At 44.2% G+C, this 25,713-nt stretch overlaps 1 protein-coding gene and 1 long non-coding RNA gene across 10 annotated transcripts in view; one reads left to right on the top strand and one right to left on the bottom strand.

Moving 5' to 3' along the window:
• Nucleotides 1-25,713, bottom strand: part of HAS3 (hyaluronan synthase 3) — a 113,182-nt gene that overhangs the window by 66,508 nt on the left and 20,961 nt on the right. For all 9 annotated transcript variants that reach the window (XM_074405449.1, XM_074405447.1, XM_074405451.1 and 6 more), the window contains exon 2: nt 23,372-23,485. The gene's annotated coding sequence lies outside the window, so the exon portion shown is untranslated. The remainder of the gene's footprint in view (nt 1-23,371; nt 23,486-25,713) is intronic.
• Nucleotides 5,469-14,987, top strand: LOC141585577 (uncharacterized). Its single transcript, XR_012519112.1, has 3 exons — nt 5,469-5,547; nt 10,575-10,650; nt 14,928-14,987. It is a non-coding gene; the product is annotated as an uncharacterized LOC141585577 (long non-coding RNA).

Here is a 25,713-nt window from a genome sequence, read left to right as displayed (position 1 = left end):
GGATTATTTGTGTGTGTGTATGTTATATGTATGTGTGTGTGTGTGTGTGTGTGTGTGTGTATATATATATATATATATATTTAGTAGAGACGGGGTTTTGCCATGGTGGCCAGGCTGGTCTTGAACTTCTGACCTCATGTGATCCTCTTGCCTTGGCCTTCCATAGTGTAGGGATTACAGGCGTGAGCCACTGTGCCCAGCCCACTATTTTCTTTCTTTTCTTTTCTTTTTTTTTTTTTGAGACGGAGTTTCGCTCTTGTTACCCAGGCTGGAGTGCAATGGCGCGATCTCGGCTCACCGCAACCTCTGCCTCCTGGGTTCAGGCAATTCTCCTGCCTCAGCCTCCTGAGTAGCTGGGGTTATAGGCACACGCCACCATGCCCAGCTAATTTTTTTTGTATTTTTAGTAGAGACGGGGTTTCACCATGTTGACCAGGTTGGTCTCGATTTCTCGACCTTGTGATCCACCCACCTCGGCCTCCCAAAGTGCTGGGATTACAGGCTTGAGCCACCGCGCCCGGCCCAGCCTACTATTTTCTTAATAAACTTGCTTTTACTTTGCAGTGTGGACTTGCCCTGAATTCTTTCTTGTGCGAGATCCAAGAGCCCTCTCTTGGGGTCTGGTTGGTGACCTCTTTCCTATAACAACTATACTTAGAAATTCAATTTTCGCCGAGCGCAGTGGCTCAAGCCTGTAATCCCAGCACTTTGGGAGGCCGAGGCGGGTGGATCACGAGGTTGAGAGATCGAGACCATCCTGGTCAACCTGGTGAAACCCCATCTCTACTAAAAATACAAAAAATATGGGCATGGTGGCATGTGCCTGTAATCCGAGCTACTCAGGAGGCTGAGGCAGGAGAATTGCTTGAACCCAGGAGGCGGAGGTTGCGGTGAGCCGAGATTGCACCATTGCACTCCAGCCTGGGTAACAAGAGCGAAACTCTGTCTCAAAAAAAAAAAAAAAAAAAGAAATTCAATTTTCTATAGAACCAAGAGATGAAGCAAACAAAGATCAAAAAGAAAGAAGGCTACATTCCACACAATTCTATCAACCACCAATTGTGACCCCCTTTGTGGCTGAGAAAGAAGGCACAAAGACAAAAACAGGGAAACAATAGGAAAGTTTAGACACAGAAATAAAAGGCAGGGGAAGACACGGGGAAGGAGGTGAACTGGAGTTGGTGGCTGGAGATTGTCCTGGCAGAAAAAAAGATTCTTTAGATTGGGGCCCAGAAGTTCTAGTTCTGAATCCAACTAGTTCTGTTTAAAAACATGTTGAGTAAGCATTAGGTGTAATATGAACCTGTCAGAAAGCAACAGCCCAACTTCTAAGCACCTTCATTTTGTGCAATATGTGATTTTGTGGCTGAGAGATGTGAGAGGGAACAGATGAGACTATTATGAGGCAGAGCATCAAGAATCATCAGAGAACAACTCAGCAAAACTTCCCAAATTGTGTGCAGGAGACTAGGCTCACTCAGTATTCTGCTGAATGGCTTCTGTGCTCAGGAGCTCACACCCTGCTGGGGATGCAGACACACAGAACTAAACCTCATGGTCAGGAGGCAAACTAGGTGAAGTAGACCTCGGAGCTCCCAATTACTAGCTAGGGAATCTTGAACAACCTACTTTACTTCTTGGAACCCCAGTGATCTCATCTGTAAAATGGGAATTAGTTTGACTCCTGAATGGCAATGGTAGCGAATCCTTACACAGTACTTGGTATACGTGAGGTATGGTTCTATGCATTTTGTCTATATTAACTCAATCCCCACAACAAAATTGTCATTTCCAATTTGCCCAGGTTAACACAGCTAGTTCAAGAACTCCTCATCCTGAAGGCTGCAGTAAGAATTAATGTATATAAAGATCCAAGCACATGGCTGGGTGTAGTGGCTCATGCCTATAATCCCAGCACTTTGGGAGGCTGAAGCGGGTGGATCACCTGAGGCAGGTGGATCATTCTTGCAGGTGAATATGGTGAAACCCCGTCTCTACTAAAAATACAAAAATTAGCGGGGTGTGGTGGCACATGCCTGTAGTCCCAGCTACTCGGGAGGCTGAGGCAGAAGAATTGCTTGAACCTGGTAGGCAGAGGTTGCAGTGAGTTGAGATTGTGCCACTGCACTCCAGCCTTGGTGACAGAGTGAGACTCTGTCAAAAAAAAAAAAAATTTAACGGAGCTTGGTAACGTATATCTGTAGTCTCAATTACTTGGGAGGCTGAGGCAAGAGGATCACCTGAGCTTCAAGGCTGTATACAGTGAGCTATGATTGTGTCACTGTGCCCCAGCCTGGGTACAGAGACATACCTTGTCTCAATAATAATAATAACAACCACTTTGAGAGACATACAGTATAATGATTAATAAAGAACACTACTCTGGAGTCAGGCTGCCAGAGTTTGAATCCTGGATCTACCCATTATCAGCTGTGTGAACCTGGGCAAATTGGAAATGATAATTGTGTTGTGGGGATTGAATTAATGTAGATAAAATGCCTAAAATCATACTTGGCATATGCCAGTAAGTACTAGGTAAGGATTAGCTACCATTACCATTCATTCATTCTTCAAAGATTTACTACCTGTTAGGCTCTCTTCTAGGCCTCAGTGAGGTAAGAGTTACAGGATGGACACGGTCCTGACCCTCAAAGAGATCACAATCTTCACTGACAAACCATCACTTCTTTAGCACCCAGCATTTGCAAGTCTTTGTGCTTGGATCTTTGTTTTTTGTTGTTGGTGGTTTTTGTTTTTGTTTTAAGACAGAGACTCACTCTATGGACCAAGTTGGAGTGCAATGGTGCGGTCTCAGCTCACTGCAACCTCTACCTCCTGGGTTCAAGCCATTCTCCTGCCTCAACCTCCTGAGTAGTTGGGATTACAGGTGCCCACCACCCCGCTGGCTAAATTTTGTATTTTTAGTAGAGATGGGGTTTCACCATGTTGGCCAGGCTGGTCTTGAACTCTTGACCTTGTGATCTGCCCGCCTTGGCCTCCCAAAGTGGTGGGATTAAAGGCGTAAACCACTGTGCCTGGCCATTTTTTTTTTTGTTTATTATTATTATTTTTTTGACATGCAGTTTTGCTCGTTACCCAGGCTGGAGTGTAGTGGCATAATCTCGGCTCACTGCAATCTCTGCCTCCCTGGTTGCCAGGTTCAAGCGATTCTCCTGCTTCAGCCTCCTGAGTAGCTGGGATTATAGGAACCTGCTACCACACCTGGCTACTTTTTTTTGTATTTTTAGTAGAGATGGGGTTTCACTATGTTGTCCAGGATGGTCTCAAACTCCTGACCTCAGGTGATCTGCCCACCTTGGCTCCCAAAGTGCTGGAATTACAGGCATGAGCCATCGTGCCCAGCTTCAGCTAATTTTTAGAAAAAAAATTTTATAGGCCAGGCACAGTGGCTCATACCTGTAATCCCAATACTTTGGTAGGTAGAGGTGGGAGGATTGCTTAAGCCCGAGAGTTTGAGGCCAGCCTGAGCAACAGAGCAAGACTGTTCTACAAAAAGTAAAGGAATTAGTCAAGCATGGTGTCGTGTGTTTGTGGTCCCAGCTACTTGGGAAGCTGAGGAGGGAAGATCACTTGAGCCTGGGTGGTTGAGGCTATAGTAAGCCATGATTGCACTACAGCATTCCAGCCTGGGTAACAGAGCAAAACCCTATCTCAAAAACAAAAATAAATTTTTCGTAGAGACAAGGTCTTGCATTTTGCCCAGTACTATAATTAGTATTATTAGTAGTGGTTATTATTTTTCCTACTATGGAGTGGGGAGCATGAGACATATAACCACCTACCTTACAAGCATACTGTGGGAATCAAAAGAGATAATGTTTGTGAGAGTATTTTACTATTATCAGCAAAGTGATAAATAATTTAAAGTATTGTTATTATTACCACCACATTGAAAAAATTGGGTTTACCACCAAAGAATAAGAATAGGAGGGGGAGGCCAGGTGTGGTGGCTTATGCCTGTAATCCTAGCACTTTGGAAGGCCGAGGCGGACGGATCATGAGGTCAGGTGTTCGAGACCAGCCTGACCAACATGGAAATCCCAACATGAAACCCTGTCTCTACTAAAAATACAAAAATTAGTCAGGTGGTATGGTGGCATGCTCCTGCAATCTCAGCTACTCTGGAGGCTGAGGTGGGAGAATTGCTTGAACATGGGAGGCAGAGGTTGCAGTGAGCTGAGACCACACCATTGCACTCTATCCTGGGTGACAGAGTAAGACTCTGTCCACCCCCTCAAAAAAAAAAAAAATGGGAGGAGGAAAGACACATCTCTGAAAACAAAGAATAGGGAGCAGAAGTCAAAGGAAGAATGGCTGGGCAGATAAATAAATGAAGGAGAGTGAGAAGTGAGAAGAACAGGGAGGTGGCATGGATGTGGGGAAATGAATTTAATGTAGTCTGAGCACAGTACTGGGTCAGAATGGGTCAGATGATGTTGGTGTCTGGCACACTGGAAGCTCTGATCAAGCTATGCCACAGAATGGAAAGCATCAGGAAGAATTCTGCCAAGCAAGTAGAAAGGAGCCAGACTCCGAGGTCTTCCAGACGAGTGGCCTCTCTAAGATAATGGGCAGGAAACAAATAAATTGTGGAAGCAGAATGGATGTAGACAATCTGGACCTCATTGAGGAGCTCTGGCCTTAAGAAGAAGAATGCTTTCCTGATAAAACCCAAACTTTCACTTTGATGGGTCTATGAAAAAGAAATTAGGGCCAATTCAAACCTGAAAGACCAGCCTTTTGAGACACTTCATTGAAAGTGTCTGGACGGTCAGTAAAGAAAGGCAGGATTACTAATGTCCAAGAGATTTCTACCCATGCCTGACAGATAGAGAATCTCAAACACACAGAAGTTCACAGTGGCATTATTATTAACTGGAGGTTACTGAGCATTTCAAAACACTTTTATTTTAAAAGTATTTTTCTCTGCTAGTGCTAGAGATAAATGGCATTTTTACCCTTTCTGGATTGGATCTGGCTGCTAAATGGGTAGAGCATCTAAAGTGGAAATTGGAGATGGGGTAGAAAGGGGATGAGGTGGGGATCATGTTTGATTTGCACTGAGGAATAAGGGAGAAATAGTCAACTGGTCAAGTGCCAAAAATGCTACAGGGACATGGACAGGCTAGGCTGTTTTGGGACAAAGACCAAGATGGTGGGTAGCAGTTAACCCTTGGGAGGGGTGATAGCTCAGGGGTCCTAAACAAAAAAGAACTCCCAACACAACTGTGGATGCTCCCCAGCTGGCTTATGCTGAGCTGAGGCACGCTGCCCAGGGGCTGGAGGGATTAGTGACCATGCAGCTCCCTGCAGCTGGGACAGGAGTGGCAGCCATGGTGGCAGGAGCAGCGGTGGCAAAATGTTTCAGAAAGTCTTTAAATAGAAACCTGAGAAAGGCAGCAGCTTTCCTACACCCCCACAAGCCCTGAAATAGCACAAAGGCAGCACGGAAAATGGTCGGAGTATGTGCAAAGGCAGCAGGCTACTGCTTCTGAGAAAAGAGACTGGAAGCATTGTCCTGAGAAGGTGAGTACAACCCCAGCTTTCAAACTGTACTCAATTACCCCATCTGGGGGAACAGGCTTCACTGTTTCCAGTCCTTCAAGATCTCCAGGCACCCTACTGAGGGCACTGCAGTCCTATTTCCTTTCTGCATGGAAAGCTTCCCATGTGGGATTAGATAGCATCTGAAAAAGGCTCACTACTACTGTTTATTGAGTGTTTACTACATTTCAGTCTTATACTAAGCCCTGGACACATTATCTCATTTAACCCCATGAGACATGTATTATTAGCCCCAGGTTATGAATTAGGGCATAGGAGTTTAGGGAAGTTTACAGATTTGCTCAAGGACAAACAGCTAGAATTCACATCTGTATCTGTCAGGTTTAAGTTCACAAACCTTGCTTTTCGTATGTGCATTACTAGGAAATCCAATATGCAGGAGAACTTGATCTTTCTCCTGCACCATCGAAGTTGTTTATTTGGATGGTGCCTGGCTGGTGAGAGAAGAGGGCAAGCAACAGATGGGCTGGTGGCTGACTTCAAGGTTTGGGCTTCCTTTAGGATGCCAGCTTGCTTTAGGGCACCCTGACTTACCTCAGGCTTGCCCTGGTCACATGGCCTCAGGTCATGCCTCTGCAGATAGCAGAAGTGCAGACCGCAGTCCTTAGGGCATCTGCTCACTGAAATTCAATGCTGTATGCAAGATGCTTCAGGAACATAAGGGGCTACGGTAGGACCAAAGGCCAAAAAACCGAGTCCCTGACATATCAGAGGCTCTGGTAAGGGTCTGTATTATGTGCATTATACGTATATGCATGGCATGTACCAGACTGGAAAAAACAACCCCAACCCACACCAGAAAAGTACAGCTATAGGGCCAGGAGCACTATTTTTAGCAGAGATGGTTTCACTAATTTGGCCAGGATGGTCTCAAACCAGGTGATCTACCTGCCTTGGCCTCCTAGAGTGCTGGGATTACAGGAGGAACAAAATTTTGAAAAGCAGAGTGACACGAACATCAGTACTCATTTTTTTTTTTTTGAGACGGAGTTTCGCTCTTGTTACCCAGGATGGAGTGCAATGGCGCGATCTCGGCTCACCGCAACCTCCACCTCCTGGGTTCAAGCAACTCTCCTGCCTCAGCCTCCTGAGTAGCTGGGATTACAGGCATGTGCCACCATGCCCAGCTAGTTTTTTGTATTTTTAGTAGAGACAGCGTTTCACCATGTTGACCAGGATGGTCTCGATCTCTCGACCTCGTGATCCACCCGCCTCGGCCACCCAAAGTGCTGGGATTACAGGCTTGAGCCACCGCGCCCGGCCACATCAGTACTCATTCTGTCATACTGCCTCAGGACTCCTTCACCCAGCTGATTTGGAGATAGAAGTCTACCCAACTGCAACAACAAAAAAACCCGGTAGGTGTTTCCAAGTAAGGAGGCATAATTCCCTTCTTAAGAGACCTTAAGAAAACTTGTTCAGACAACTTTAGCTCTTGGGAAACCCGAAACTAGATTTTAGAAGTCCCAGAATTCACAGTTTAAGATCTAAGAAGTCATTTATTGCAAAGGTAGGTACCAAGAAATTTTAGAGCAATGTTCTATGCTACTTTGTTTTTTAATTTATTTTTTATTTTTTTAGAGACAGAATCTTGCTCTGTTGCCTGGGGTGGAGTGCAGTGGCACAATGATAATTCACTGTAGCCTTGAACTCCTGGGTTCATGTGATCTTCTCGTCTCAGTTTCCAGAATAGCTGGCACTACAGGCATGCACCATTATACTAAGCTAAATTTTTTATTTTTAGTAGAGATGTGGTTGCCCAAGCTGGTCATGCCTCTTACAGAAATGATTTCATTCACTTATAAACAAGGCAATGTGCTAGCTTTGGGGAATATAAAAGTGAATGGAGGCTGGGTGCAGTGGCTCACACCTGTAATCCTAGAGCTTTGGGAGGGTGAGTAGGCAGATCACTTGAGCCCAGGAGTTCAAGAACAGCTTGGTGGGACCCAATTTCTATTACTCTTTAATTAAAACTTAAAAAAAAAAAAAGACTTTACACAAAGCATATAACATGTAGTAGAGTCCCATAGGATTAATACAAACTCATCGGATGGATAGGTTGGGGAAAGAAGGCATCTGAGGCATAAGAAACAATATGGACCAAGATGTGGAGGCAGGAAGCAGGACGGCAGAGTATTCTGGGGCTGCCATGAGCTTCTCAGGGCATAAGGCAAGCATGGGACAGAAAGTGATAGAAGGCAGGTGGGTCTAGATTACAAAGGGCCTTGTATGTCATACAAAAGGTTTGATCTTCATCTGACAGACCAGAAGAAACAACTGAAAAATTATTAGTTGGGACGAGACTTCAGCAGATTTGTACCTCAGGAAGATCCCTCTAGCTGCAGTTCCCTTACCATCCCTGGGGAAATAAATACCCGCAACCAAGGAGAATTAAAGAGTAGAAAAGTGGCCAGGCACGGTGACTCACACCTGTAATCCTAGGACTTTGGGAGGCCAAGGCAGATGGATCACAAGGTCAGGAGTTTGAGACCAGCCTGGCCAAAATGGTAAAACCTTGTCTCTACTAAAAAATACAAAAATTAGCCAATGTGGTAGCGCATACGCCTGTAATCCCAGCTGCTCAGGAGGCTGAGGCAAGAGAATCACCAAAACTGGCAAGGTGGAGGTTGCAGTGAGCCTAGATCATGTCATTGTACTCCAGCCTGGATGACAAGAGTAAAACTCCGCCTCAAAAAAAAAAAAAAAAAAAAGAGTAGAAAAGTCCAGTGGTTAAGGAAGCAGAAGTCCCAGGAACCCAGGTTTGTCCTAATACACTGTAACACTTCACTTCTTCCTCAAGTGTAATCTCAAGCCAGTTCTAATTAGTTCCTTCAGAACAGCCAAGCTGGCAATAAGACAGCCTGGGTTTGCGTTCAATTCTCTTGCTTACTGGCTGTGTGGCATCTGAATATAAACCTCTGGAACTGAATTTTCTTATATGTTAGATAAGAAACAGTTAATAGTGATAATCAAATAGAGTTAATAAGCATATGTCTCTCACAAGGTTGTTAGGGGGACTCAGTGAGATAAAGTATTTAGCGATCTGACTGGCAGACAATAAACCCTTAATCAGGGTTAGTTACATTACTATTAAGTATCAAACATTGGAGGACATGGAATTTATTTGGCACAGATTTGCTGTCAGCAAACAATCCATGGGGTGATGAGTAATCAGCTGGAACAGACCTCAGAGCATCAATCCAGACTGTCATCGTGTATCACCCCAAGGAGGGTACACTTAGTCAGAACTCCTCCCTTTCAGAGGATAGAGGAAAGATAATTGGGGTTGGCAACCCATAGGCCCATCTGATTATGAGCATAATCACTCTCTGGGAAGAAATAATCCCTGAATCAGGTTGTAGGAAAGGAGGAAGTCCCAGGACTGACTCCCCTGCTTGGCAGCCCTGAAGGTGTCTGGTCTCTTTCTCTGCCTCCTGCTTTTTTCAGTTCTGTGTACAGTATGGGAAGTTGCTGGATGGCATAGTCAGTGGTTGGACTGTGCTTTTGGCAAGAGGTAGGGCAGCATGAGGAAGGGCCAAAACAGAAGCCAAGCTGTTTCCTGCTTTTACTCTCTTACAGAGCTCCCGCTGGCAGGTCCTGGGAGGTCAGGAAACCTGGGCACCCGAACACTTTCCCGTCACTGTCTCATCATTCTCCTGGGCTGGCAGTCAATATGCCAAAGGGATGTGGTCTGGCCCCTTTTCCTTTTGGATACCATGGTTTCTGGGATCAGAACCAGCTTTCTGTTGGCCATGATCTGTGCAGGGAATGCCCAGGTGACTCAGTATTGGAGTCCTTCAGGTGACAGGGATGTAGAAGATGTGTGTGTGAGCTCTGGAGTGGCACTGCCTGGGTTCATCTACTGCCTGCTACTTAATGGTTGTTGAACAAGTTACTTACTTCTTCATCTTAGTCTCTTCATATTTAAAATAGGGATAGTAGAATTCTCTGAGTCTATTTGGCTTAGGAAGCTGCCCATAAATAAAAGAAAATAATACAGATAGTAATCATACTGAAGTGGGATTACTATGAGGATTGGGTGAATTAATTAATGTAAAGCACACAGATGTAAGTACTGTCATATAGTAAATGCCTAAATAAAAGTGTTTTTGTTTAGTTTTAATTTATACTCTATTTTTCAGAAACACAACTACCATATAAACTGAGAGAATATTTTTATTTCTTTGAGATTCTACAAAGAGTAATTTACCATTTTCGAAAATCAGGCTATTCAGTGTCTCTCATGGTACTCCTGAGTTGCCAGTATAAGACACCTGAATCAACTTGCATTTGTAGCAGTTACGTTCATGGTCACTCTCTATATAAAAGCAACTGAACAGTTCATTATAATGTCTTAAAGTTAGCCTGGACAGTTACACATTAAAATGCATAATATTTTATTATAAATGATTATCCTTTTATTTCTTCTTCATATTACAATTAATTGGGCATGATGTTGATTTTTAAAATAGTATGTAGGTTAAGCTATAAATTTTTTTTTTTTTGAGACAGAGTTTTGCTTTTGTTACCCAGGCTGGAGTGCAATGGCGCAATCTCGGCTCACCGCAACCTCCGCCTCCTGGGTTCAGGCAATTCTCCTGCCTCAGCCTCCTGAGTGGCTGGGATTACAGGCACGTGCCACCATGCCCAGCTAATTTTTGTATTTTTAGTAGAGACGGGGTTTCACCATGTTGATCAGGATGGTCTCGCTCTCTTGACCTCGTGATCCACCCGTCTCAGCCTCCCAAAGTGCTGGGATTACAGGCTTGAGCCACCGTGCCCGGCAGCTATACATTTTATTTTGGGAAAATAAATAGACTACTACAAAATATTTGTTATAATAATTTGTTATAATAAAAGTACATTGGGTCTGATGTACAGAAGGAGGCTAATGGAGTAGACTTTCCCAAACCTGGTGCTTAATTTGTGTTCTAACTCACCTTAATGATGTTACCTAAAATATCATGGATAATCAAACATTCTTCCAGATGAACAAGACAAAAGAGTGAATTGAAGAAGAGGAAGAAGAGAGAAGATACTCTATTTCACTGGTACTTGGCCAAGGTAAGTTACCAGTAACAACTGATAACATGTTGCTAATGAGTGCTAATGTTTCCTGGCATTAACTTTGGAAAATTACAAACCATTGTCTCTTTACGAGCTTTAGTTACCTAATTCATAAAATAAGACAGTTGCATTATTTCCCAAAGTATCTTCCATGGAACATTATTACGTGGCCTGCTTATGAGAAAAAAAGGTTCCCTGGTAAATGAATTTAGGAAATTGTTAGTTTTCTTTGCTACAGGAGGTCTCAGACTTCTTAATAGGCTAACATGCACCGAGTCTCCAAGAGGAGAATGTCTGGTTGTATATACAGCATTTTCTAAACTTATTTGATCAGGAAGACCTTATTTCAAAGGAGCAACTAATGAATTTAGTGTGCCGGAGAAATTTCTGTGAAATATAAATAGTCTAAGTCCTCTTCCACTTCTAACATCCTAAAATTCTGTGACATTAAATGTTTAAATAGAGAATCTTGGCCATTTTAAATAGCAATCAGAAGAGTAAAGCAAAAGTTGTGCTACAGAAAATAAAACTATTGTAAGCCTGATGCAGAAGAGGAAGACAAACCAAGTTCTAACACATGCAGATCTATGCAAATAATTTTGCATAAGAGGCAGAAAGGGAATAGTGTTTTTTGTTTTTTTTTTTTTTGAGATGGAGTTTTGCTCTTGTTACCCAGGCTGGAGTGCAATGGCACAATCTCGGCTCACCGCAACCTCCGCCTCCTGGGTTCAGGCAATTCTCCTGCCTCAGCCTCCTGAGTAGCTGGGATTACAGGCACGTACCACCATGCCCAGCTAATTTTTCGTATTTTTAGTAGAGACAGGGTTTCACCATGTTGACCAGGATAGTCTCGATCTCTTGACCTTGTGATCCACCCGCCTTGGCCTCCCAAAGTGCTGGGATTACAGGCTTGAGCCACTGCACCCGGCCCCAGGGAATAGTTTTAAATGTTAGAGTTTCCACACTGTCCCCTATGTCATCACTAGCAAAAGTTGAACTTTTATAGTTTAGCAATCCCAATAAGGTACTGAGTCCTCATCTTTTCAGCTTTACTTTTCAAGCCCATCACTAACATCATGTGGATTTGGCCAAGTTACTGTTGAGGAAATCTATGGGATTATTCCCTAGTCCTAGACCTGACTTTGCACAAATGGCTATGCTGGAGGCTGAATGTGATTTTACACAAGACAGCAACCCCACACACCACACTTGGCCAAGCCAAGTTGGCTGATCTGGGGATGAACATGTGGTCTTAGTTGAAACATTAAGTCTCCTATCCAGAATTTTTGCATTTGGGTCTAGAAAGGCAATCTTTCTGATGGGCCACCATCAGTGGTCATGTTGCTGCCACAGGAAGAAAGCTGGATTCCAGGACAGGGGACTGAAGCTGAAATGAAAGAGTAGCATGGACAAGAGATGGAGTTTTTCAGTTTGTGATTCGGAGTCGCTGACCCACCTACCAGCTCTCTCTGCTTTTCCCACAACGTGGTTGTTCAGCCCTTGTTTGGATGCAACAGGCTAAAGTTCCCTTTGCTTAAGCTTGTTTCAACAAGGTTTCTTTTGCTTAAAACCAAAGAACTCTGATTACAGTCACACATCCACTTCATACCTACATTCTCCATTGATAAAGAGGGAAGAATGAAGCCTGCCTCCTGAAAGCTGGCGGATTGAACACATGCACACATCACTGCTCTCTCTTGAAACCCCACTAAAATTACGTAGAGGGATAAAAAAAAATGGCATCTTTAAGTTACCAGAGCGAAAAGAACTAACAAGACAATAGCAACAAAAGTTTTGATGCTAGAAAGTAGTCGGATGACGCCTAGGGTCACAGTCCTGCTTTGCCCAGGATAATACACATTTTACGCCTGATGCCCTGGTAATAATTATTAATAGCATCTCTTTCACTCTCAAAAGTGTCCTGGTCTGGATGATAAATTGATTCATTAAACCTAAGAGTTCCAGAAGCAAGCCTAATGTACCACAGAATCTCAGAAAATTTCAGGAGTTAATGGCACCATCCCTCTTAAAATCAGGGTGAACAGAAGCCCTGGTTGAGAGTATGTCTGAGTAGAAATCAAGTCCCCCGAGCCCTCTTCTACTACTCTCTGCATCCAGGTGACTGCTCCGCCCAACCAACAGAAGCCTGGAGTGTTTACTCTTTGGAGGGTCCTACCAGAGAGACTCTGGATAGGTAGACATTAGATACAGACACAGATGAGAGTGCCATGGTAAAAACAGGATGATAGGCCGGGCGCAGTGGCTCATGCCTGTAATCCCAGCACTTTGGGAGGTTGAGGTGGGCAGATCACCTGAAGTCAGGAGTTTGAGACCAGCCTGGCTAACATGGTGAAACCTCATTTCTTTTTTTTTTTTTTTTTTTTGAGACAGAGTTTCGCTCTTGTTACCCAGGCTGGAGTGCAATGGCGCGATCTCGGCTCACCGCAGCTTCCACCTCCTGGGTTCAGGCAATTCTCCTGCCTCAGCCTCCTGAGTAGCTGGGATTACAGGCACGTGCCACCATGCCCAGCTAATTTTTTGTATTTTTAGTAGAGACGGGGTTTCACCAGGTTGACCAGGATGGTCTCGATCTCTCGACCTCGTGATCCACCCACCTCGGCCTCCCAAAGTGCTAGGATTACAGGCTTGAGCCACCGGGCCCGGAGAAACCTCATTTCTATTAAAAATACAAAAAATTAGCAGGCTGTGGCAGCACATGCCTGTAATCCCAGCTACTCAGAGGCTGAGGCAGGAGAATCTATTGAACTTGGAAGGTGGATGTGCAGTGAGCTGAGATGGCGCCACTGTACTCCAGCCCGGGACAGAGCAGACTCGGTCTCAGAAAACAAACTAACCAACAGAAGGATAAGTGAAAGTCTACATACTGAATGGTGAGACCTCCATCCTCCTTCTACTTATCTTCTAGAACCTACCCTCCAGCCAGGCTTCTATCCTCTATGGGAGACTGATTCTATTTTTTTTTTTTTTTTTTTTTTTTTGAGACAGAGTCTTGCTCTGTTGCCCAGGCTGGAGTACAATGGTATGAACTTGGCTCATCGCAACCTACAACTCCAGGCTTCTAGCAATTCTCCTACCTTAGCCTCCTGAGTAGCTGGGACTACAGATGCCTGCCACCATGCCAGCTAATTTTTTTGTATTTTTAGTGTAGGGGGGTTCACCATGTTTGCCAGGCTGGTCTCAAGCTCCTGACCTCAGGTGATCCACCCACCTTGGCCTCCCAAAGTACTAGGATTACAGGCGTGAGCCACTGTACCTGGCCAAGACTAAGATTCTTTTCTGCCAAGCCCCCCACCAAAGACTTCAAGATAGTTACAGCATGGAGTCTCCCAATGAAATCACCTGGCCAGATCATCACCCTATTATAAAGTCCACTAGTCCATAAATAAGTACTTGTACACAGAGTATCATCAGCTTTTAAGTGCTCTGTTCTTAAATCTTGCAGTAGGCTTAGAAGTAACTAGTTCAGACAAGAGCAGTGGATGAAGGCTATGGGAGACATGCCTCCGAGAAGATGAAGCTGTTAGATTACCTGATGTGTTTGAACCTTTTATGAGATTTATAAACTTTCAGCAAGGAACAGGGATTAATTAATGATAGGTTCATAGAAAAGTAACAGATGTAAACATGAGACACTTAGGAACTTCAGAGAAAACTAAAATTAAAATGAGAAAGGAAGTATGATCATAGACTAGATAACAGTTACAGTCATAGTAATATAAACACTGAATGCTGATTTTACAAAACATATGTAACTAAATAGGGAGAATGGGGAGGGAAAAAATATATATATTTGTAAGGGCATGTTAATAACAATAATAACTAATAAATATTGAGCTTTTATAACCTATACATTCTAAATGCTTTTCATAGATAAGCTCAATTAATTCTTTTTTTTTTTTTTTTTTTTTGAGACGGAGTTTCACCCTTGTTACCCAGGCTGGAGTGCAATGGCGCGATCTCGGCTCACCGCAACCTCCGCCTCCTGGGCTCAGGCAATTCTCCTGCCTCAGCCTCCTAAGTAGCTGGGATTACAGGCACGCACCACCATGCCCAGCTAACTTTTTGTATTTTTAGTAGAGACGGGGTTTCACCTTGTTGACCAGGATGGTCTCGATCTCTCGACCTCGTGATCCAACCGCCTCGGCCTCCCAAAGCGCTGGGATTACAGGCTTGAGCCACCGCGCCCGGCAGCTCAATTAATTCTTATAACAACTCTATAAAGTGGTACTATTATGATTATTTCCATTTTATAGATGAGGAAGTTGAAGAGAAGAGAGGTCGACTAATTTATGCAAGGTCTTACTGCCAGCAAGTTGCAAAGGTAAGATTTCATCCTGAATATCTGGCTCCAGAGTCCATATCTGAAGCCAAAGCCATTACGCTGTTGCTTCATCACTCCCACACAGGCCAGCTTTTCCAACTTTGGAAGCTGAGGGGGCCCACTTTCACACAACGATCTACTAAGAAGTCATCAAGTGAACTGAAAAATCAAGATTGGGCGAAGTGGCTCACACCTGTAATCCTATAACTTTGGGAGGCTGAAAGGTGGATGGATAGCTTGAGCTCAGGGGTTCAAGACCAGTCTGGGCAACACAGCAAAACTCTGCCTCCACAAAAAATACAGAAATTAGCTGGGTGTGGTGGCACATGCTTGTAGTCCCAGCTGCTTGGGAGGCTGACGTGGGAGGACTGCTTAAGCCTGGGAGGCTGAGGGTCAGTGAGTTGAGATTTTACCGCTATACTCCAGCCTGGGAGACAGAGCAAGACTGTTTCCAAAAAATTAAAAAAAAAAAAAAAAAAGCCGGGCGCGGTGGCTCAAGCCTGTAATCCCAGCACTTTGGGAGGCCGAGGCGGGTGGATCACGAGGTCAAGAGATCGAGACCATCCTGGTCAACATGGTGAAACCCCGTCTCTACCAAAAATACAAAAAATTAGCTGGGCATGGTGGCGCGTGCCTGTAATCCCAGCTACTCAGGAGGCTGAGGCAGGAGAATTGCCTGAACCCAGGAGGCGGAGGTTGCGGTGAGCCGAGATCGCGCCATTGCACTCCAGCCTGGGTAACAAGAGCAAAACTCTGTCTCATTAAAAAAAAAAAAAAAAAAAAAAAAAGCCGGGCGCGGTGGCTCAAGCCTGTAATCCCAGCACTTTGGGAGGCCGAGGCGGGTGGATCACGAGGTCAAGAGATCGAGACCATCCTGGTCAACATGGTGAAACCCCGTCTCTACTAAAAATACAAAAAAAAAAATAGCTGGGCGTGGTGGCGCATGCCTGTAATCCCAGCTACTCAGGAGGCTGAGGCAGGAGAATTGCCTGAACCCGGGAGGCGGAGGTTGCGGTGAGCCGAGATCGCGCCATTGCACTCCAGCCTGGGTAACAAGAGCGAAACTCCGTCTCAAAAAAAAAAAAAAAAAAAAAAAAAAAAAAAAAGAGGCCGGGCACAGTGGCTGAAGCCTGTAATCCCAGCCCTTTGGGAGGCCAAGGTGGGCGGATCACAAGGTCAAGAGATCGAGACCATCCTGGTCAACATGGTGAAACCCCGTCTCTACTAAAAAATACAAAAAAAAAGTAGCTGGGCGTGGTGGCGTGCACCTGTAGTCCCAGCTACCCAGGAGGCTGAGGCAGGAGAATTGCTTGAACCCAGGGGGCGGAGGTTGCAGTGAGCTGAGATCGTGCCACTGTACTCCAGCCTGGCGCCTGGCGACAGAGCAAGACTGTCTCAAAAAAAAAAAAAAAAAAAAAAAAAAAAAAGCGGTGGGCGGGGGCTGGCGGGGAGGGCCGGTGGGTGGGGGGGTCGTTGGCAGGCATGGTGGCCTCCAAAGAAAAAAGAACAAAAAATTTTTAAAAACAAGGGGGAGCCTTAACCACATGATATTAAGTGAAGGAGGCAGACACAGAAGGCCACAAGGTGAGGGGAAGAGGGGGACCTGGTGTTTTCGATGAAGAGAGCACACTCATTTTACCTCCTTCGGGTCAGCAGCAGCGGCCTTGCAAAAGACCAGCCCCATCTGCCTGAGCCTGGCTTTGCTTTTCTGCTGTTCATCAAGTTCCCTCAGCTTGGGTTTGTCCCCAGCCTAGCACTGCTCCTTTCCCAACACCCTTTTAGCCCTGTTCTCATCGGATCCTGACTCAAACTGGGACAAATATGCCCCTGAAATCTCTAGAAATAACTCGTATAATTAAAAAAGCAGAGCATCTATACAAACCATTTCTTTCTTTCTTCTTTTTTTTTTTTTTAGGCTTCTCTCTCACAGAGAAGCGTCTCCAGTAGAAATGGTGAACCTACCATTCATAAATAACCTTATTAGGAAGAGGCTTCAGCCATCAGAGTCCAATACTGAACTCATATGAAGAAATTAAAAATCATTCCTAAGCCTTTAATCCCAGCACTTTGGGAGGCTGTGGTGGGTGGATCACGAGGTCAGGAGATTGAGACCAGCCTGGTCAATAAGACGAAACCCCGTTTCTACTAAAAATACAAAAATTACCCAGGCATGGTGGTGCATACCCATAGTCCCAGCTACTCGAAAGGCTGAGGCAGGAGAATCGCTTGAACCTGGGAGGCACAGGTTGCAGTGAGCCAAGATCATGCCACTGCACTCCAGCCTGGGCGACAGAGCAAGACACCATCAAAAAAAAAAAAAAAAAAAAATTCATTCCTGCATTGAGGCCTGAGTTTGCCTCAGAACTTAAAACAGCCATCAATTAATAATTAATCCCTGGTAGGCTGAGGCAGGAGGACTGCTTGAGCTTAGGAGTTTGAGGCTGCAGTAAGCTATGATCATGCCACTGCACTCTAGCCTGGGCGACAGAGCAAGATAATCATCTCTTAAAAAAAAAAATTAATCGTGGCAGGGCGCAGTGGTTCACGCCTGTAATTTCAGCACTTTGAGAGGCAGAGGGTTTGAGACCAACCTGGCCAATATGGCAAAACACTGTCTCTACAAAAAAAAAAAAAAAAAAAAAAATTGCTGTGCATGGTGTTATGCACCTGTAATCCCAACTACTCAGGAGTCTGAGGCACAAGAATCTCTTGAACCCAAGAAGCAGAGGCTGCAGTGAGCTGAGATTGTGCCAATGTGCTCCAGCCTGGGTGACACAGCAAGAGTCTGTCTCATTAAAAAAAAGTCTGGGCGTGGTGGCTTACACCTGTAATCCCAGCACTTTGGCAGGCGAATCACGAGGTCAGGAGTTCAAGACCAGCCTGGCCAACATGGTGAAAACTCGTCTCTACTAAAAATACAAAAAATTAGCTGGGCATAGTGGTGGGCATCTGTAATTCCAGCTACTCAGGAGGCTAAGATAGGATAATCACTTGACTCAGGAGGCAGAGGTTGCAGTGAGCCAAGATCACACCACTGTATTCCAGCCCAGGCGACAGAGTGAGACTCTGTTTAAAAAACAAAAAACAAACAAACAAAAAAAACCCCAAACTCCTCCCCTGAAGATGCTTTCAGGCTTTGCTTATTTTTGAAAAAACAACCTGATGTTAAGACATTTTATCATTTTGAAGAAATTAATTCTCAAGCCTAATACTTATCTCCTACTACACAGAGTAGAGAACAGATTATTCTTTTGTCATCTAAAATTAGGGATTACAAGGAAGAAAAGCTGCTCTGGGAATTATCTTTATTTATTTATTTATTTATTTATTTATTTATTTTTTGAGACGGAGTCTTGCTCTTGTTGCCCAGGCTGGAGTGCAATTGTGCAATCTTGGCTCACTACAACCTCTACCTCCCAGATTCAAGTGATTCTACTGCCTCAGCCTCCAGAGTAGCTAGGATTACAGGCGACCACCACCATGCCAAGTTAATTTTTGTATTTTTAGTAGAGACAGGGTTTCACCGTGTTGGCCAGCCTGGTCTTGAACTCCTGACCTCAGTTGATCTGCCCGCCTCAACCTCCCAAAGAAGGTCTTGGGATTATATGCATGAGCCACCACACCTGGCCTAAAATCACTCATTTTTTTAGATCTTTTTTTTCTCTCTGTTCTTCACATTAGATAATTTCTACTGCTCTTTCATTTATTCTTTTCTTGATTAATTCCATTTAGTGATTTTAAAAAAAAAAGCCAGTTATTGTAGTTTTTAGTTCTACAACTTCCATTTGTCCCCTCCCCCATTTTTTTTTTTTTTTTTTGAGACGGAGTCTTGCTCTGTCGCCAGGCTGGAGTGCAACGGCGCGATCTTGGCTCACTGCAACTTCTGCTTCCCAGGTTCAAGCAATTCTCGTGCCTCAGCCTCCCAAGTAGGTGCGATTACAGGCACGTACCACCATATCCAGCTAATTTTTGTATTTTTGTAGAGACAGTTTCACCACGTTGGCCAGGATGGTCTCAATCTTCTGATCTCATGATCACCTGTCTCAGCCTCCCAAAGTGCTGGGATTAAAGGTATGAGCCACTGTGCCTGGCCCCATTTGGCCCTTTTAAAATCATTTCTATTTCTTTTCTGAGATTTCCTATCTTTGCAGAAATATTTTTCTTCTACTTCGTTAAGGATAATTATAATATTTGCTTTAAAATCCTTTTCTGATAATTCCAACATCAGGATTACCTTGAGGTTGGTCTTAGGTGATTTTCTTCTCTCTGGAGAACATGTTACATTTTCCTGGTTTTTCCTATATTCAGTAATTTATATTGGGTTGTCTTTATATTGGATTGTATATATGAGTTGTATCCTGGACATTATGAATGTTTAATTATTTAGAGTTCGAGACCTGAGGGACCAATATGGTAAAAACCCATCTCTACTAAAAATACAAAAATTAGCTGGGCATGGTGGCAGGTGTCTATAATTCCAGCTACTTGGGAGGCTGAGGTAGGAGAATTGCTTGAACCTGGGAGGGAGGTGGAGGTTTCAGTGAGCTGAGATCATGACACTGTAGTCCAGCCTGGGTGACAGTGAGACTCTGTCTCAAAAGAAAAAGAACACTGACAATACTCAGAATAAACAAGTTACTGTGCAGAGCTCTAACTCAGGATGAGGTGGGTAGTTAAGCACAGTTTCCTCATTCTGTCACTCAGCTCACCTCTTAACTCTGAGGCCAATAGTAAATACAGTTCTGAACATATCTCCTCTACTGGGTATTCCTAGTAAATTTATTTTTCAGCAAGGGTAATAAGGTAGAACGGGTCTAAAGGGAGTTCCTTCTGGCTTCTACTAGACTTCGAGCTATATAATAAACAGATATAGTCATAAGGCCAAAACAAGGCTGAGCAGAGAAAACAAGTTTTTCAATAACAAAGTGAATGCAGGGCCAGGCGCAGAGGCTCAGCTGAGGTCAAGAGTTCGAGACCAACTTGGGAAACATGGTGAAACCCTGTTTCTACTAAAAATATAAAAATTAGTTGGCGTGATGGTGTGAGTCTGTAATCCCAGCTACTCGGGAGGCTGAGGCATGAGAATTGCTTGAACCCAGGAGGCAGAGGTTGCAGTGAGCTGAGATCACACCATGCACTCCAGCCTGGGCACAAGAATGAGATTCTGTCTCAAAAAAAAAAGTGAATGTGGTATTTCCCTCCAACATGGATATTGTGTTGACTGCACAAAACTCTGGCTACATTCAAATGGGAAAGAGGTAAAAACTGCCTCATGAGTTAGAGCTGTTGTTTTCCCTCTCTGATGCCAATCTATCTCCTGAACCCCCACCTCCTTTTCCAGCTGCTACAACCACAGAGGCCCTTGGCTGATGCATCACAAGCAACAGAGAATTCACTGAAACCTGGTATTATCTTTTGGCACTCCATAGCTTGAGAGATAGTGATTAGAAGGAGAAAAACATAGAACTTCATCAACAGTATGGCATTTTCACTTCAGCTGTTCCTGGGGGCAAAACAGAGCCATAAAGAGAAATCCCAGATTGAAAGCTTTGTGGTTATCTCCGCTTCTCATTAAAGTGCCCCTGATTATAATCACACCTACGATTACAAGATTTAGCACACCTGGTCTCAAGGATGCACCAGGAAGAGGAATCATCTGTTCATCCCTTCCCATTTCCTTTTCTTTATTCACTAAGCACAACTTACAAGTTTCAGTGAGTACAGACTAGAGATGGTTTGGAGAACAGTGGGAGGCTTTTCATTCACATGGGTTTTCAAAGTGACAAAAATCTTCCATGGCCACAAATTATTTTAGCATTTGTGAGACAAGCAGTGTTGCTTTCATTGGCTACACACAGATGTGAGAAATCTGGGTAGAGTTTCGATTTCTTCTCTGACTTTGCTAACCAGTTTCCTCTGCTACACACACACACACACACACACACACACACACACACACTTTCTCTCTCTTTCTCTCTCTCTGGTTCTGGCTCTGGCTCTGGCTTGAGCTCTCGCTCTCTCGCTCACTTTCACTCTCTCACTCAGTAAGGATGTATGCACTTACAGAGTCTTGCTGTCACCCAGGTTGGAGTGCATGGCGTGATATTGGCTAATTGTAACCTCCACCTCCCAGGTTCAATTGATTTTCCTGCCTCAGCCTCCTGAGTAGCTGGGACTACAGGCGCATGCCACCACACCTGCCTACTTTTTTGTGTTTTTAGTAGAGACAGGGTTTTGTATTGTAGGTCAGGTTTGCTTGATCTCCTGGCCTCAAGTGATTTGCCCACCTCCACCTCCCAAAGTGCTGGGATTACAGGCATGAGCCACCGCACCTGGCCACAGAAGTTTTTATGAGTCAGCCAGATCTTCTCCATATTCCTTTGTGTCACTATTAGTTGCCACCCCAATACCCATTTTCTGCCATCTTCCTTGCTGAATAAATTCAATTTTATTCAGAGTAGCGATGTGCTAATTAAATGCATAGCCAGGCTCCCTTGCAGCTAGAAACAATTATGTGACAAAGTTCTGGCCAATGAAACAGGACGTTTCCTGGGGGAAGGGTGGGGGTGGGGGATTGGGGGGGGTGTCTGGGAAACTAAGTTCCCTAAAATAGGAAACAAAAGCACCAAGGGCTGCCCTTCTCTTATCTTCTTTCTTACTCATTTAAAACATTCACAATGGCCAGAGCTGCAGCATCGATCTTGTAGCCATGAGGCAAAGGCCACAATTATTATAGAAATACTGGCTCTGTTGATATTGAGCTGCTAAACAGATACCACCTACCTACATATTTCTTGTGATGTGAGAAACATAAATCCTTACTTGTTTAGGCCATTGCAGTTGAAGTTTATGTGATTTGTAGTTGAACCTGCTCACATCAGATAAGCTCATTCAATCCAAACCTTAACCTACACAAGGCAGAGGAGCAGGGGGAGAAATGCAGTTCAGGGTAAAGCACTACTCCCAAAGCACTGGGAAATGCCATTGCCTCACTATTGAGTTGCACCAACAGCAAGTTGCTATGTAAAAAGAAAATGTGGCTGTGAAGGAAAGAGGGGATAATTACTGAGTCCATGCCTGTCCAAAAATGGCATCGGGGCGGGGGGTGGTGGCTCACGCCTATAATCCTAGCACTTTGGGAGGCCAAGGTGGGTAGATCACCTGAGGTCAGGAGTTCAAGACCAGCCTGGCCATCATGGTGAAACCCCATCTTTAAAAAAAAAAATTTAAAAAAGAAAAAAAACAAAAATGTCATCAGAAACTCGATATGGTAACATTCTAAGATGAATAAAGCCCACATGTATGATAAAACAATCACTTTTTTTTTTTTTTTGAGACGGAGTTTTGCTCTTGTTGCCCAGGCTGGAGTGCAATGGCGCGATCTCGGCTCACCGCAACCTCTGCCTCCTGGGTTCAGGCAATTCTCCTGTCTCAGCCTCCTGAGTAGCTGGGATTACAGGCACACGCCACCATGCCCAGCTAATTTTTTGTATTTTTAGTAGAGACGGGGTTTCACCATGTTGACCAGGATGGTCTTGATCTCTTGACCTCGTGATCCACCTGCCTCGGCCTCCCAAAGTGCTGGGATTACAGGCTCAAGCCACTGCACCCGGCAACAATCACTTTTATAATGGCTTCACTGACACTTGGTTAAATAATGATGTGTCAGCCACAGACAAGCATTGTGGATACTGGGTGGTGAATTGTTAATGCAAATTTTCCATATGAAGTCAACTGGAAATGTAATCAAAAAGAAAATTAATTTAGGGGTCGCTTATTCTCAGCATACATATGGTTATATATATATATATATATATATATATATATGTATACACACACACACATACACTTTCTTCCTGTATTGGTCATACACTGGGGAGAAATCCAGCCAAATCTACTTGAAGAAGGAAGAAAATTTAATTTATGCAGCAACTAACATGTCACGGATTGAATTCAGCTAGAAAGGAAACATCTTCAATGAGGCCCTTTAGTAATTCAACATGAACAATTTAATGAGTCAGGAAGGCAAGTCACTCAAGTTCAGGCTGTAGAGGCAGGGCGAATGTGTTCTAGCTAGCTCGTCTTGGAGCCTGCTGCTGAGGACAACGCCAGGATTCAGGGCCTCAATCTGTAACCTTGTGCTCTGGTTTTTCTCTAGCAGTTAGTATATCGTTTGGCCAATATGTTACTGAGGTAATGGAGACATAAACTAAAGATACGAACAAAGTCATTTTCCTGCAAAAAATTCCTGTTGATGGATTCATTTGCATGAGTCCATCAAGGGAAGAGGTTTGAGGTCTTCCCTGGTAAAAGGAAGATTGAGAAATAGACCAAAAAAAAGAGAGATGGAGAAACTGCAAAGGGCGAGAGACTGACCTCAGTAGCTTTCTGGCTGAGTCCCCGAAGCAGCAGCACAATCACATGTATGGCAGCTCTGCGTACTTGAACTTCGCTGTCTGTTTTAGCCACAGCAATCAAGCAAGCTGTTACCTAGGAGGGCGAAGGAAGATGAAGTTGATAAGAGTCAGAGTTGCACAATTACCTATAACCTTTCAACTGTGTTCCACTTACTACACATTCGTCAAGAGCCATTTGGCTTAGAGAGGGCTGGATAGCTGCTTAATCCTCAACAAAGAGGGTGTGCTCTAGTGGGAGAGATCTTGATGCAGAAAGTCTAGTGGGAGAGATCTTTTCTGGTAGAGGACAAAATCTGGTTTGGAATTCAAGAATGTGGCTAGAGAGTGGGAAGGAATATGTACACTGTGTATTATATATACATATATTTTTCAAGATGGAGTTTCACTCTTGTTGTCCATGCTGGAATGCAATGGCAGGATCTTGGCTCACCACAACCTCTGCCTCCCAGGTTCAATCGATTCTCCTGCCTCAGCCTCCCAAGTAGCTGGGGTTATAGGCATGTGCCACCATGCCTGGCTAATTTTTTTTTCTTTTAATTACCTAGGCCAAATCTTAAAGGAGTCAGTTGTTGTTTTTTATTTTGTTTTGTTTTAATAGAGGCGGGGTTTCACCATATTGGCCAGGCTGGTCTGGAACTCCTGACCTTGTGATCCACTGCCTCAGCCTCCCAAAGTGCTGGGATTACAGGCTTGAGCCACTGTGCCCGGCCTAATTTTGTATTTTTACTAGAGATGGAGTTTCTCCATGTTGGTCAGGCTGGTCTTAAACTCCTGACCTCAGGTGATCCACCTGCCTTGGCCTCCCAAAGTGCTGGGGGATTATAGGCACAAGCCACTGTGCCCAGCCTATATGTATTTTTTAAAAGGTAAGGTCAGATGCTAATATTGCCTCAAAAGTGGGAAGAAACTGTTACTTGTCCCCCTTTGAGAACATCAGATCAAAGGAAAAAAGATGGTACAAACCATAGCTGCTTCTAGAGACTGAGGATCATGGGGATTTAGCTAAGGAGACTTCAGAGTTCAAGGCCTAGCATGAATGTGAATGTGCCACTGATGAAATATTTAACCTAGGGATACAGAAATACAGAAATATTCCAACTGATCTTCTTCAGCATGTCCAGACATTCCAGTCCTATAAACGTAGTGTACACCCCACGTGAGTCAGCAGGGGCCACTTTCAGAGACTCCCTGAATATGGAATACATCTTTCTGTGCTCAATTACTTTATGTATTTTTTCTGTTTTGTTTTGTTTGAGACAGGGTCTCACTCTGTAACCCACCCTGGAGTACAGTGAGGGCTCACTGCAGCCTTGACCTCCTGGGGGCAAGTGACCGTCCTACCTCAGCCTCCCAAGTAGTTGGGACTACAGGTATGCGCCACCATACCTAGCTAATTTGTGTATTTTTTGTAGAAATGAGGTTTCACCATGTTGCCCAGCTGGTCGTGAACTCCTGGGCTTAAGCAATCCTCCTGGCTTGGCCTCCCAAAGTGCTAGGATTACAGGTGTGAGCCACTGTGTCCAGCCTATGCTCAGTTACTTTTTTTTTTTTGAGATGGAGTCTTGCTCTGTTGTCCAGGCTGGAATGCAGTGGTGCAATCTCAGCTCACTGAAACCTCTGCCTTCTAGGTTTAAGCAATTCTCCTGAGTAGCTGGGATTACAGGTGCACATCACCATGCCTGACTAATATTTGTATTTTTAGTAGAGATGGGGTTTGATCATGTTGGCCAGGCTGGTCTTGAACTCCTGACTTCAGGTGATCTGCCCTCCTCAGCCTCCCAAAGTGCTGGGATTACAGGCATGAGTTACTGCGCCTGGCCACTGCTCAATTAAAGACCATACTATCACAGGAAAGAAACACTGGAAATTACTTGCAAAACTGATATACAGTTAATTATATCAGAAAATCAAACAGTTGAATGTTAACAGCCACTATGCATGCCCCTGCCTGGCTTCTGGTAGGCAGAAAAATGTTTTAAAATCTCAATGTAGAGATACAATTAACAATAACGACAACAAACCTTTCTGAGGCATTCAGGTAAGATTTACAAAGAAAAAAACAAATTTTGAAAATGTGACCAATAGAAGCAACAATCTGAAGGCATGTCTAACTTATTCAACTGGTCTCCCATAATCACTTTGTTTTTTTTGTTTTTTTTTTTTTTTTGAGACGGAGTTTTGCTCTTGTTACCTTGTTACCCAGGCTGGAGTGCAATGGCGCGATCTCGGCTCACCGCAACCTCTGCCTCCTGGGTTCAGGCAATTCTCCTGCCTCAGCCTCCTGAGTAGCTGGGATTACAA

The sequence above is a fragment of the Saimiri boliviensis genome, chromosome 1 (genome assembly GCF_048565385.1).
Source record: "Saimiri boliviensis isolate mSaiBol1 chromosome 1, mSaiBol1.pri, whole genome shotgun sequence".
NCBI lineage: Eukaryota > Metazoa > Chordata > Mammalia > Primates > Cebidae > Saimiri > Saimiri boliviensis.
This window is presented reverse-complemented; position numbering and strand designations above follow the sequence as displayed.